Source organism: Aethalodelphis obliquidens, unplaced genomic scaffold (genome assembly GCF_003676395.1).
Source record: "Aethalodelphis obliquidens isolate GAN/ISIS:26980383/991018 unplaced genomic scaffold, ASM367639v1 scaffold13, whole genome shotgun sequence".
In the NCBI taxonomy this organism is placed as follows: Eukaryota; Metazoa; Chordata; class Mammalia; order Artiodactyla; family Delphinidae; genus Aethalodelphis; species Aethalodelphis obliquidens.
The window spans coordinates 25,125,235-25,140,796 of NW_020837957.1; the positions used below are offsets into that span (position 1 = coordinate 25,125,235).

Sequence of the window (15,562 nt, forward strand, 5' to 3'; positions counted from 1 at the left end):
CTTAACTTATGTGGAACCCAAACATCAAAGTGATTCACATAACCAAGCCGATGCAAATGATTTTCAATGCTTGATTTGGATATTTTGAGTATGTCAGCTATCTCCCAAGTGGTATAACGTTGATTGTTGTCAATCAATGTCTCGATTTGATCACTATCAACTTCAACTGGTCTACCCAACCATGGAGCGTCACCCAGCGAGAAATCTCCAGCACAAAACTTCACAAAACACTTTTGACACGTTCAGTCACTCACAGCACCTTCTCCATACACTGCAGAAATCTTTTTTTGCGCTTAGGTTGCGTTTTTACCTTTCTTGAAATAATAAAGCATAATATGCAGAAAATATTGCTTTTTTCTTCCATCGTCAATATTAAAATGGCTATACAAAAATTCACCAATTTTGATAAGTTTTTTAAAAATGCACACTGATTTGAAAGCTGTCACAATACAATCTAATAAAATTGTTTCGAATGAAGTTAAAGACAACCAAGTGCTACTAGAGCCATCTTATTGGAAAAAACCGAACTTTTTGGCCAACCCAATGAAAACATATCATTTTATTAACTGTCCCCTTTCCTCAATCTATACTCCCTAACCCAGTGCAATCTGATTTTTGTACCCATCATTCCATAGAAGCAGCTCTTGCGCAAGTCAATTTTGACATTCATATTGTTAAATTCACTGGACATTTTGCAATTCTCACTTTCCTTGAGCTCTCTGCAGCTTTAGATCAGCTGGTCAAGCCCTGTCTCCTCCCAGAAACACCATTTTCCCTTGGCTTTTGACCTATGACAATCTCTCATTTTCCCAAACTTAAATGACAGAATTCCTCAATGCCCAGATCTTTTTTCTTCTCACTCATTACTCTCTCACTAGGTAATTTCATTGTAAAAGGAACTGTGAGGGCACCAGTGAATTATCGGCTCCAAAGAAATCTAAGCAGGCTGATAGATACAAATTCAGAACCCCTGAAGCTTTTTTCTTCTGTACTTTAAATAAACATTTTTTGAGCAGCACTTTTCTAAAGCAATTAACATTTCATATGCATATTCACCGAGAAGCTAAATGAATAGATTGGGATGTAATTGAAAAGTTGGACAAAATCAAAAGGTATATGGCTTTTCATTTTAAACAATATTTTCACTGTTTCATTTATACTTAAAAACAGAGTTCTGTGAAGAAAATCAGGAAATTGTGAATCAGGGTATCTAGTAAACCTGATTATGGCATACTATACATAAGATAAACTCCACAGTCATATACACATGATCAATAGAAAATTAAACTATTTATTATCATTGGTGTAGGCTGTTTAAAATGAAGATACAGAAGATATGTGTGGCACAGCTTGAGGGGACCTGAAGCTGAGAAGGCTGATGGATTGTTGGAGAATCCAGAGCTAAAAGATGAATAAAGCAGTCAAGATGAACTGTAAAAAGTTTGAAACTCTGGACCTAAACCCAGATAATCAATTCATAACCACTTTGCATATGTGGAGGAGAGGTAGGAAAAGATTTAGTGAATTTCACAAAGTACAGATGTTCAGGTTAACAGCAAGCTCAAGGAAGATTAATGTGAGGTGACTGCAAAAAGGCCTAGTGCTAATGAATGCACAACCCAGGTTAAGAGTCTGACCCAAGGAAAGTTTATTTCCACCTCACGCTGTACCTGTTGGTCCACTTCTAGAATGTTTATAAGGCTTACTGATACAACATAGGGCATATAGGAGGTGAACAAGGTACTGGCGCGGGAAATACAGTGGGAATAAGCCTCAAAGCCATGTCACTGAAGCAAGAATGGGAAAAATCAGCCATACTGAGCCGGCACAAGACTTAAGTTAGGAGACATGATCCTGAAATTGCTGAAAAGCTGTTTTGTGAAAATGGGATTCGTGTAATTAATTACAAATTTCTGCAGAGGGAAGGAATCTGGCTGTCCGGTTTAAGTTGTCACGAGTTTGGTTTCAGCCCCACGTGAGTTAACTTTGTAATGGTGGGTGTGCAGCCCAGTGTGGAAGGAGCCAGCTGCCCGGCTGCACCCTCAGGTAGCAGCGGGGGAGCCGCGCGCCAGCAAGACGGAAGAATGTCCGTACTGGCTGGGGTCTCCAAAAGCAACAGATTGGGCCTCTTTTCTCTTTTATCTTAAAAACTATGGGTTCCACTAAGAGTCACTTACGTGGCAAGTGAGCAGCCTTGTTCCTTTTTTTAAATTGATTATACCGATTACGGATGAACTGGAAGAATACAGATTACGGATGAACTGGAGTCGGTGTCAGCTTCCCACACCGTTTACAAAATGCCCAAATTGCAAAAATGAAGCGCAAAAGGAGGAGACAAGGACCGGGGTCCAAGGGACCCCACCCTATAAGACCAGTCACCTCAGGGCCATTCCCTCTCTAGAGCAAGCAAACTCTGAAATTCCAGCGCTGACCCTCTGCTACCAGCCCCGTGGGCCGCCAGGGCCGGGGGTCAGCGGCCCAGGCCCGCGCTCCCGCCTCCGCTCCGAACGGCGAGTCCGAATGCTGAAGGAAATCCAGCCCCGGCTCTTTCTCCCAGCCCGCCAGGCGCGCGGCCGGGCGAGCGCACCCCAGCTAGGCCTCCCTCCCTCCCAACCTCCCTCCGCGCGTCTCCGCACCCGAGATCACTGCCCTCAGCCCCACCAAGTGACCACCTTGCGCCCCACTCACACCCGTCACGCGAACACCTTGTCTCCCTGAGTTCCAGTCCCGCGAAGCCTCAAGAGCCTGATGGGCCGGGACTCGGACGTGGGGGCGGAGCCTGGAAGGGATTGACTGTGGGGTCGGGATTCCAAACGCCGATTGGTTGAGGGACAGGCCGGGGTAGCTGACTGGACGCAACTGGGCGGGCGTGGAGAAGGGGGAGGTGAAAGGCGCCGGGCACAGGAGAGTAAGGGGGCGGGAGGGAGGTGCGTGGGGATGTGGCCGGGGATTGGCTGTGGTGTCTAGACTCGGGCGTGATGTGCTGTGAGGACAGCCGGGAACCGGGACTGGACTTGGCAGGTGGAGGTGCGGAGCCGGATCAGGGCCTTGCAATAGACGCGGGTCTAGGTGAGGGGTGGAATGGGGCGGAGGCTTGTATATAGCCGGGATTGGGTATGAAGTTGAGGTCTAATTGGATGTATGTGACCTATTGATTTGAGGCGGGTTATAGGACAAAGGATTGATTTGGAAGAAAAAGCAAGCTGTGGGGTCACAGGGCTTAGCTGAGGGGAAGCATGTAGTTTGAACGATGTTAGAAGGTGCCAGAGAGGGCAAGACTAAAGAGAGTGTGCGAAAAGTTTTGTAGATGTATTTATCACCTATGATGGTGGTGAGGGGGGAAAAAAAGGAACTTTACTTTCCTGAACAGTAAAACGAATTCGATCAGAGAACCGGGAATGGAATAGGGTATGAAACTGAGAAGGAAAATAAGTGACACTTTAAACGTGAAGAAGAAAAATTGGCTAAGAGAAAAAGGAACACCAGAAATTACTCCTTTATTGAGGGCAGTGTTAGCCAAAGGAGAGGTTCTGGTAAGAATTAGGTTTCATAAGTAGATTTTCCTTATCTCCTAATTTAAGACAATGAGAGGATAGAAGGAGTTGGGGAACAGTAGCTTGTTATTCAACTGCAGAAGAAAGAACAAAGATAATCTCTGGTTGAAGGAATCTACTCTGCACCTAGGTACTGCGAGATTCAGAAGATTATCAGGTGAATGGAGAGATGCTTGTGTACAATAGGGACAAGTATTTGAGCATGTATTGGGTGATTTGGAGGGGAGGGTTCAAGGAAATGGAGATTCATGCTGTTTTGGGTGCTGTCTGGAAGTGGGGGTGATTATTAGATTGGGCATCATAATACATCTTATGTAGAAGAAGGGAGGAAAATTGCAAGGCTAAGTCTGTAGTTGGTAAAGAAGCAATGGTTTTGCTAACCAGGAGAAGAGGAGGTTTGCTATTTTTGTAGTTTGCAGTGACCTTGTTTTTATTGGAGTTTAAGCAAGTTTATTGAGTGATCTTATCTGTTGTCTCATTTCATCATAACCAGAGAGTGACTGATGTTAGTGTTCTGTCCGATTTTTCTATTTTACAGGGGAACACCAGGGCTAGTTCCTAACAATACCGAAGCCTTAAGGGGAAGTGTCAGTTCAGTTCCTGATGGCAAGTACTGCTTATCTTTTTCTCATATTTAACAAATACGTGAATTGGAAACATAGGTGTGGAGGCTTCTGGGGGAAATGAGGCAGAGAAAGTGAGTGTCTCAAACCTTAAAGAGGAAGAAACAGGCAATAGACAAGTAAGTATATACAATGACTTCAGATGGTGATAAGTGCTATGAAAGAAGCAATGAGGGGTGGAGACTGCAGAGAGTTTAAATACGATAGTCAGGATAGGCTTTTTTTGAGAAGGTAACATTTGAACCAGAATTGAATGATAAAGACACAACTTTGCAAAAAATTATTCTGGATAGGAAAATAGCAGTTGAAAAGGCTCTGATATGAGAATAAACTTGGCATGCAAGGAATAAGAAAGAGGCCAGTGTGTCTAATGCACTGTAATCCAGGGGAAAGTGCTTCCAGATTAGGGTGGAGAGAAAGGCAGGGACCAGATCACGCAGAGCCTTGAAGACCACAGAAAGTTTCAATTTTATATTGGTGTAGCCATTGGAAGATCTTAAGCAGAGGAATAATATAATCTTAATTACATTTTAAAAAGTCACTCTAGTTACTTTGGAGAAGAGACTTGCAGGTAGGCGAGAGTAGAAGCAGGAAGGAGGAGGTTAGGAGGTTGTTAGTGGGAGATATGATGTTGTCTGGGCTATGGTGGTGGCAGAGGAAGAAAAGAGGGCTAGGGTCACAACGTTCATTCTGCCGACATTCACTTATTCCTCTTTTTCAGCTCTACCACTCCACAGTCACCTCTGCCTAGTTTGTCCTAATTCATACACTCTCTGTTTACCCTCTTCAGAGTATAAACTTCCAATCTCTTGCTGAAGTGAAGGAGGAAATTTGGTGGGGATGTGCAAACTTGCAGTGGGGATCTGAGGATCTAGTTGTTTCTTAGAAAGGCCTTTAAATGACCCTCGTGTTTTTAGTCCTGAACCTTTGGAGAGTTCTGTGGGGGTGGATCTAGTTGCTTTTTTGGCTTTCTTTATGACTAGTCTGGGATTAACCGTTTTTGAATCTGCTGTCAATTTCTACCTGCCTGTTTGCTTTCTAAGGTCTATAAATTTGTTGTCACTGTCTTTCCCCTTGTTCATTTGCTCATAGGGTTATGGCTTAAAAGAACCTCCTCACTGTTATTTCAGTGTGGTTTAAGTAGAGAGAGAGAGTATAAATATGTTTGATTTGCCATCTCTTATTGTTGTTATTGGTTTACATGCACGTTCATTCAATGATTGGAAGACCAAATGCTGGGCATTCAAATACTTTGTTCATATGCCAAGGTTTGTGTTATTGTTTTTTTTTTTTTTTTTTTTGCGGTACGCGGGCCTCTCACTGTTGTGGCCTCTCCAGTTGCAGAGCACAGGCTCCAGACGCGCAGGCGCAGCGGCCATGGCTCACAGGCCCAGCCGCTCCGCGGCATGTCGGATCTTCCCGGACCGGGACACGAACCTGTGTTCCCTGCATCAGCAGGCGGACTCTCAACCACTGCGCCACCATGGAAGCCCTGTGTTATTCTTTATACTCATGTTGGCTTTTAAAACAGAAATGTAAGTGACTCCTTGGAATTAATAACTAAAGGCTGTGCTTTTCTTATATCTTGTGCTCATTTGTTTTCTGAATAAAAAGATGGTATCTCCCTTTTAAAGTCTTTTCCACTTTCTCATACAGAGGGCTAAAAATATTCTGAAATACAGCAGAGAGAAGGCAGTATAGCTTAGTTGGCAAGCCAACCTGTCTGGTTCAGGTCTCAGCTCTGCAATTTTCTAGCGGTGTAAACTTGGGCAAGTTACTTCATTTCTCTGTATTTCAATTTCCTTATCGGTAAAATGTGTGTAATAGAACATTACTTACAGTGCTATTTTAAGGATTAAATGACTTCATAGACTGAAAAAAAAAAAAACCCTTAGAATTGTGCTTGGTTCTTACTAAGTACTATACAATTTTTCCTTAAGAAAAAGGGAAAGAGAATCTTTAGGATAGGGCTGCTAGTTATGCCCCAATATTTAGTATTCTTTTCTTCTATAGTAATACAACCCCCAAATTTCAGCAGAGTATATGAGTGCTTGGTATAAAGACTGGATTTCCAGTCTTTGTTTTAGCTGGGTGGGGGCCATATGACTAAATTCTAGCCAACGGGATATAAGTGGAAGCTATATGTGCTGCTTCCAGGAAATGTCTTGAAGGATCATATGCCCTTATTGCTCCCTCTGTTTGTGGTTTCCCTGACAGTCTGAGTACAGACATGTTGGCTACTACCCTCTTGCACAACCAGGTAGAATCTTCAAGTTGAAGATGGTAGAACAATAGTATGGAAGACAAGGAGCCTGAGACCTGATATCATGAAGCTACCACTCTAGCTCCAGACCTACTGTATTGACATAAGAGAGAAATCAACCTCAATTTTGTTTAAATCTTTTGTATAGGTTTCCTGATATGCAGTCATAGTACTGCTGTGATGGTTTACTGACTCCTCTCATTTGCTCACCAAAGACATCTCACTTTACATGGACCTTGCAGGCGACAATAGAATGGCAGAGAGGAGAACAAAGTGGAAGATACAAGCAATGCCTTATTATCTGGAGTAATAAGGCCACTTCTCAAGCAGCATCTGTCCCTTGTAGGTATTAAGGGTCAGGCAGGCAGAACTACATTCTTCCTTTACTCATAATACTCAAGCAGTACTAGGAAGGACCTGCTCCAGGAAAAAATGACAATTAAGTCTGGGTTTGTAAGTTCCTAAAGTGTTTTCCATCTTACACTCTCGCTATAAAGAGTTATGTTCTTGAAAGTTGCTGAGAGTAAATCTTAAGTGTTTTCAACATACGCATGCACACACACGCACCCACACAGAAAAGAGTTAACTATGTTAATTGTGTGAGGGGATGTATGTGTTAATTATCTTGATCTTTGTAATCATTCTACAATGTATATATATATATGGAATCACCATGTTGTCTACTTCAAATATATATGATTATATCTGTCAAAAGAGTTATGTTTAGAGGACAGACAGCAGAAACAAGAAGAACTACAATTCTGCAGCCTGTGGAATGAAAATCGCATTCACAAAAAGATAGACAAAATGAAAAGGCAGAGGGCTATACATCAGATGAAGGAACAAGACAAAATCCCAGAAAAACAACTAAATAAAGTGGAGATAGGCAACCTTCCAGAAAAAGAATTCAGAATAATGATAATGAAGATGACCCAGGACCTCAGAAAAAGAATGGAGGTAAAGACTGAGAAGATGCAAGAAATGTTTAACAAAGACCTAGAAGAATTAAAGAACAAACACATAGAAAAATTAAACACACAGAAATGAACAATACAATAACTGAAATGAAAAATACACTAGAAGGAATCAGTAGCAGAATAACTGAGGCAGAAGAATGGATAAGTGACCTGGAAGACTGAATGGTGGAATTCACTGCTGTGGAACAGAATAAAGAGAAAAGAAATGAAGACAGCCTAAGAGACCTCTGGGACAACATGAAATGCAACAACATTCACATTATAGGGATCCAGAAGGACAGGAGAGAGAGAAAGGACCCAAGAAAATATTTGAATTGATTATAGTTGAAAACTTCTCTAACATGGGAAAAGAAATAACCACCCAAGTCCAGGAAGCACAGAGTCCCAGGCAGGATAAACCCAAGGAGAAACACGCCAAGACACATAGTAATCAAACTGACAAAAAATTAAAGACAAAGAAAAAGTATTGAAAGCACCAAGGGAAAAAGGACAAATAACATACAAAGGAACTCCCATAAGGTTAACAGATGATTTCTCAGCAGAAACTCTACAAACCAGAAGGGAGTGGCATGATATATATAAAATGATGAAAGGGAAGAACCTACAACCAAGATTACTCTACCCAGCAAGTATCTCATTCAAATTCAATGGAGAAATCAAAAGCTTTACAGACAAGCAAAAGCTAAGAGAATTCAGCACCACCAAACCAGCTCTAAAACAAATGCTAAAAAAATTTCTCGAGGGGAAAACACAAGAGAAGAAAAGGACCTAAAAAAACAAACACATAACAATTAAGAAAATGGTAACAGGAACATACATCTGAATAATTACCTTAAAAGTGAATGGATTAAATGCTCCAACCAAAAGACACAGGCTTGCTGAATGGATACAAAAACAAGACCCATATATATGCTGTCTACAAGAGACCCACTTCAGATCTAGGGACACATACAGACTGAAAGTGAGGGGATGGAAAACCATATTCAATGCAAATGGGAATCAAAAGAAAGCTGGAGTAGCAATACTCATATCAGATAAAATAGACTTTAGAATAAAGAATGTTACAAGAGACAAGGAAGGATACTACATAATGATCAAGGGATCAATCCAAGAAGAAGATATAACAATTATAAATATAGATGCACACAACATAGCACCTTAATACATAAGGCAGCTGCTAACAGCTATAAAAGAAGAGATTGACAGTAACACCATAATAGTGGGGGACTTTAACACCTCAGTTACACCAATGGACAGATCATCCATACAGAAAATTAATGAGGAAACACAAGATTTAAATGACATAATAGACCAGATAGATTTAATTGATATTTATAGGACATTCCATCCGAAAACAGCAGATTACACTTTCTTCTCAAGTGCAAACAGAACACTCTCCAAGATAGGTCACATCTTGGGTCACAAATCAAGCCTTGGTAAATTTAAGAAAATTTAATCATATCAAGTGTCTTTTCCAACCACAACGCTATGAGATTAGAAATCAATTACTGGGAAGAAAAATTTAAAAAAACACAAACACATGGAGGCTAAACAATAAGTAACTAAATAACCAAGAGATCACTGAAGAAATCAAAGAGGAAATCAAAAAATACCTAGAGAGAAATGACAACGAAAAAAGATGATCCAAAACCTATGGGATGCAGCAAAAGCAGTTCTAAGAGCGAAGTTTATAGCTATACAATCCTACCTCAAGAAACAAGAAAAATCTCAAACAATCTAACCTTACACGTAAAGGAACTAGAGAAAGAAGAACAAACAAAGCCCAAGTTAGTAGAAGGAAAGAAATCATAAAGATCAGAGCAGAAATAAATGAAATAGAAACGAGGAGAACAATAGCAAAGATCAATAAAACTAAAAGCTGATTCTTTGAGAAAATTTAAAAAATTGATAAAACTTTAGCCAGACTCATTAAGAAAAAGAGGGAGAGGACTCAAATCAATAAAATTAGAAATGAAAAAGGAGAAGTTACAACGGACACCGCAGAAATACAAAGCATCATAAAGACTACTACGAGCAACTCTATGCCAATAAAATGGACAACCTGGAAGAAATGGACAAATCCTTACAAACATATAAACTTCCAAGACTGAACCAGGAAGAAATAGAAAATATTAACAGACAAATCGCAAGTAATGAAATTGAAACTGATTAAAAATCTTCCAACAAACAAAAATCCAGGACCAGATGGATTCACAGGTGAATTCTATCAAACATTTAGAGAAGAGTTAACACCCATCCTTCTCAAACTCTTCCAAAATACAGCAGAGGGAGGAACACTCCCAAACTCATTCCACGAGGCCACCATCACCCTGATACCAAAAGAAGACAAAGATACTACAAAAAAAGAAAATTACACACCAATATCACTGATGAATATGGATACAAAAATCCTCAACAAAATACTAGCAAACAGAATCCAACAACACATTAAAAGGGTCATACACCATGATCAAGTGAGATTTATCCCAGGGATTCAAAGATTCTTCAATATACGCAAATCAATCAGTGTGATACACCATATTAACAAATTGAAGAATAAAAACCATATGATCATCTCAATAGAGGCAGAAAATGCTTTTGACAAAATTCAACACTCATTTATGATAAAAACTCTCCAGAGGCATAGAGGGAACATACCTCAACATAATAAAGGCCATATATGACAAACCCACAGGGAACATCATTCTCAATAGTGAAAAACTGAAAGCATTTCCTCTAAGATCAGGAAGAAGACAAGTCCACTCTAGCCACTATTATTCAACATAGTTTTGGAAGTCCTAGCCACAACAATCAGAGAAGAAAAAGAAATAAAAGGAATTCAAATGGGAAAAGAAGTAAAAACGTCACTGTTTGCAGATGATATGATACTATACATAGATAATCCTAAAGAAGCCACCAGAAAACTACTAGGGCTTATCTATGCATTTGGTAAAGTTGCAGGATACAGAATTAATGCACAGAAATCTCTTGCATTCCTATAAACTAACAATGAAAGATCAGAAAGAGAAATTAAGGAAACAATCCCATTCACCATTGCAAAAAAAAGAATGAAATACCTAGAAATAAAGCTAAGGAGGTAAAAGACCTGTACACAGAAAACTATAAGACACTGAAGAAAGAAATCAAAGACAACACAAACAGATGGAGAGATATAACATGTTCTTGGATTGGAAGAATGAATATTGTGAAAATGACTATACTACCCAAAGCAATCTACAGATTCAGTGCAATCCCTATCAAATTACCAATGGCATTTTTTACAGAACTAGAACAAAAAATCTTAAAATTTGTATGGTGACACAAAAGACCCCAAATAGCCAAAGCAGTCTTGAGGGAAAAAAATGGAGCTGGAGGAATCAGATTCCCTGACTTCAGATTATACTACAAAGCTACAGTAATCAAGACAACATGGTACTTGCACAAAAACAGAAATATAGATCAATGGAATAGGATAGAAAGCCCAGAGATAAACCCACACACTTATGGTCAACTAATCTATGACAAAGAGGCAAGGATATACGATGGAGAAAAGACAGTCTCTTCAATAAGTGGTGCTGGGAAAACTGGACAGCTACATGTAAAAGAATGAAATTAGAACACTCCCTAGCACCCTACACAAAAATAAACTCAAAATGGATTAAAGACCTGATTATAAGACCGGTCACTATAAAACTCTTAGAGGAAAACTTAGGAAGAACACTCTTTGGCATAAATCACAGCAAGATCTTTTTTTGACCCACCTCCTAGAGTAATGGAAATAAAAACAAAAATAAACAAATGAGACCTAATAAAACTTCAAAGCTTTTGCACAGCAAAGGAAACTATAAACAAATGAAAAGACAACCCTCAGAATGGGAGAAAATATTTGCAAATGAATCAATGGACAAAGGATTAATCTCCCAAATATATAAACAGCTCATGCAGCTCAATATTAAAAAAACAAACAACCCAATCAAGAAATGAGCAGAAGACCTAAATAGACATTTCTCCAAAGAAGATGTACAGATGGCCAAGAAGCACATGAAAAGCTGCTCAACATCACTAATTATTAGAGAAATGCAAATCAAAACTACAGTGAGGGGCTTCCCTGGTGGAACAGTGGTTGAGAGTCCGCCTGCCAATGCAGGGAACACGGGTTCGTGCCCCAGTCCGGGGAGATCCCACATGCCACGGAGCAGCTGGGCCCGTGAGCCATGGCCTCTGAGCCTGTGCGTCCGGAGCCTGTGCTCCGCAACGGGAGAGGCCACAACAGTGAGAGGCCCGCGTTCTGCAAATTAAAAAAAAAGAAAAAAAGAAGAAAAAAATAACTACAATGAGGTATTGCCTCACACCAGTTAGAATGGTCATCATCAGAAAATCTACAAACAACAAATGCTGGAGAGGGTGTGGAGGAAGGGGAACCCTCTTGCACTGCTGGTGGGAATGTAAATTGATACAGCCACTATGGAGAACAATATGGAGCTTCCTTAAAAAACTAAAAATAGAACTACCATACGACCCAGCAATCCCACTACTGGGCATATACCCTGAGCAAACCATAATTCAAAAAGACACATGCACCCCAATGTTCATTGCAGCACTGTTTACAATAGCCAGGTCATGGAATCAACCTAAATCCCCATCAACAGACGAATGGATAAAGAAGATGTGGTACATATATACAATGGCATATTACTCAGCCATAAAAAGGAACAAAACTGAGTCTTTTGGAGAGACGTGGATGGGCCTAGAGACTGTCATACAGAGTGAAGTAGGTCAGAAAGAGAAAAACAAATATCATATAGTAACACATATATGTGGAATGTAGAAAAATGGTACAGATGAACCGGTTTGCAAGGTGGAAATAGAGACATAGATGTAGAGAACAAATATGTGGACACCAAGGGGGAAAGTGGGGCTGGGGTTGGTTGTGGTGGGATGAATTGGGAGGTTGGGATTGACATATATGCACTAATATGTATAAAATAGGTAACTAATAAGAACCTGCTGTATAAAAGAAAAAGTTATGTTTAGTTTTCAGCCTCATGTAGCTATTTAAAATGGAATATTTTGAGTACGGATATGTATTATTACTGTAAATTAATGCTTTTCAGCCAGGTAATAATAGCTGTACAAACATTAGCTTAAATATTTCAAAAACTGTAGTAGAAATTGTTCATTTGCCCACAGAAATGTTGTGCAGCATAACTGTGTATCTATTTATCTATCTGTTCGCCTGCCTGTGTATATTTTCACATACACATTTGGCTGGATTTATAGCAATTCAATTGTTAGTACTGGGTACTCAATACGAGAAAGGCTTCACAATCTTTGAACAATTTTTTAAAAGAGAAAATGAATTTTGACTTTACATTTCAGTTGGTTAAAAAAAATTCATTCAAAACATGGGTTCCATATGTAACATATAACAATAAAAATTGTGCTGTGGAAACACTGTCAAGTACTGTGCCCTCCAAAACATGGATTAGGTTGTGGCTTCTGGCTAATGTGTATTTAAAAATGCTGCTACACAAGTAAGTATCACTGCCTTAGAACCTGGTAGAAATTGCTCTTCTTGGGGAAGTGTTGTGTTCCTTTCTCAATCTGACTTTGCCTCTGGAATTCGTGGCTCACACTGGAGCTTTTCAGCTTTCAGAGCCCTCTAGGCACGTTCTCAGCTCCTGGAGGATGTTTATGGCTACTGACCTTTGCTCCCTCAATTTGTTGTGCTGTGCAGTGTCCTTTTGGCACTGCTGCTGGTCCAAAGTCAGTACTGCATGCTTTATGCCAGGTAGATCCCCAAAGCAGTGGCAGGAACATAAATTGACACCAGGTTCTCTAGGTCTCTAAAGAAGGGATAATGACGAAATCCTTTGGGGGGAGAAAGAAGGAGAAGATTCCTTTCTACATAGTACAAGAATACAAATAACTATCAAATTCTAGAAACATTCAATATGACTTTAGATAAATGGTAAACTTTCAGGGAAAAGCATCAGGAATGCGGTTGGGATGATAAATGTTGTATATAAGATAATCATTCGTGTGTTTAAAATGGAGGGCTTACTATGTGCCTGACGGCCTTCTAGATCCTGCTGATTCCATGATGAACAAAATAGAGAAAGTTTCTGCCCACATGGAGCTTATGTTTTATTGAGGGAGACAGGCAATAAATATGAACAAACAAATTTAGGTGATATCAGGTAGTGATAAAATACTGTGAAGAAAAATTAAAATACTTGTATTGGCCACTAGATGGAGCTCATTGCTCTCTTCATTTCTTTCACCAATCGCCTGAAAAAGAAGCTGAGTGCATGATACACTATTATCATGTTATATTTTGGGGCCAGGTGATAGACCTTTTGTTTCCTCAGTTTGTCTCTCTTCCTATTTCTCCCTCCCAATTTGGATTTTTTTTTCTACTAATTGATTGATAAGGGGAAACATGTTTAAGACATATTAAGGCATCATCTCAGATATCTTGGTATAGGTGGATTAGATCAACTCCTTCCTAAATCATAGAAATCCTCTCCCCTCAGTTTCCTGGGTATTTAACTTCCTGCATTTATTTGTTTAATATCTGTATTCACCATTAGACTGTTAGCTCCTTAAGAGAGAGACTTCAACTGTGTTTCTCAGTCCTTGGCAGAGTACAAATCTTTTGAATGGATGAATTCCTTTAGTCTGAACAATTCCTGATTTCCAGGTAGTCTCATTTAACTTTATAGGGGGATCGTTTTGGAGTTAGGTTGGAAAAAAATCTCCACAATAAAAACTGGGTGAGTTTGCCTGTCTTGTGTTCTATGACTGACCCTCTGTCAAGGACCTCCCAGTAGATGGGAAGGGTGGGATATGTGTGTTTGTATATGATAGGCAAATTATTTGGCATTCTGAGTTCCTGCCCATATTTTTTCCTCTTTCTATTTGGACAAAAGCCCAATGCAACAATGGATGTATTTCTAGTCCATTGGTTAAGCTCATTTGAACTTAACCAATGTTAGGCACATGCTTTTGTCAGGGTTAACTCTAGAAAAAGGGTCTTAAAACTTCTACTCTTCAGAGAGTGGAAGGGTCATTGTGAAAACTACTAGGGAGATGGAATCTATCCTATAATCTCTTGGTCTTAGATTGGTTTTCAACACCTATACATGTTTTGTTAGATTTACACCGTAAGTATTCATTTTTGGTAGCTATTGTAAATGGTATTCATTTTTCAGTTTTGGTCTACTGTGGTTCATTGCTTGTATATAGAAATATAATTGAAGGTAGATTTTTGTGTGTTGATCTTGTGGGTTACAACCTTGTTAAACTCACTTATTAGTTCTAAGAGGTAGATTTCCTGGGACCTTCTATATGGATGATCTTGTTGTTGGAGAATAAGGACATTCTATTTTATCCTTTCTGATCTATGTGCCTTTTGTTTCTTTTTCTTCCTATATTATGCTAAGACTTTCAGTATAACGTTGAACTGGACTGGTGAATGCAGACATCCTTGCTTTTTCCTTTAGTAGAGGCCAAGCACTCAGTTTTTGATCATTAAATATGATGTCACCTATAGGTTTTCTGTAGATGCCTTTTGTCAGCTTGTAGAAGTTCATTTTTACTCTAGTTTGCTGGGAGTTTTATCATGATAGGTGTTTTGTCAAGGTTCTTCTGCATCTATTTATATAACTAAGTGGTTTTCTTTCTTCAGACTTTTAGTAGGGTGAATTGCATTAATTGATTTTTTAACTACTCTTGCATTCACAGAAGGAACCCCACTTGGTCGAGGTGCATTATGTTTATGTATTTCTGGATTTGACTTGCTAATATTTTGTTGAGGATTTTTGCATATATTTTCATAAGGATAATAGTCTTTAGTTTTCTTTTCTTTTTTTTTTCTTACATCTTTATTGGAGTATAATTTACAATGTTGTGTTAGTTTCTGCTTTATAACAAAGTGAATCAGTTATACATATACCTATGTTCCCATATCTCTTCCCTCTTGCGTCTCCCTCCCTCCCACCCTTCCTATCCCACCCCTCTAAGTGGTCACAAACCACCTAGCAGATCTCCCTGTGCTATGCGACTACTTCCCACTAGCTATCTATTTTACGTTTAGTAGTGTATATATATATGTCCATGCCACTCTCTCACTTTGTCACAGCT

At 39.4% G+C, this 15,562-nt stretch overlaps 1 protein-coding gene across 5 annotated transcripts in view; it reads right to left on the reverse strand.

Moving 5' to 3' along the window:
• KYAT3 (kynurenine aminotransferase 3) overlaps positions 1 to 2,854 on the reverse strand; it is a 54,216-nt gene extending 51,362 nt beyond the window's left edge. For 2 of the 5 annotated variants that reach the window (XM_027114264.1, XM_027114259.1), the window contains exon 1: positions 2,691 to 2,854. The gene's annotated coding sequence lies outside the window, so the exon portion shown is untranslated. Of the gene's footprint in view, positions 1 to 2,177; positions 2,590 to 2,690 lie in introns of those variants that run through there. The other 3 variants (XM_027114266.1, XM_027114260.1, XM_027114265.1) reach the window with 2 other exon arrangements.
• Positions 2,855 to 15,562: the final 12,708 nt, after the last annotated feature.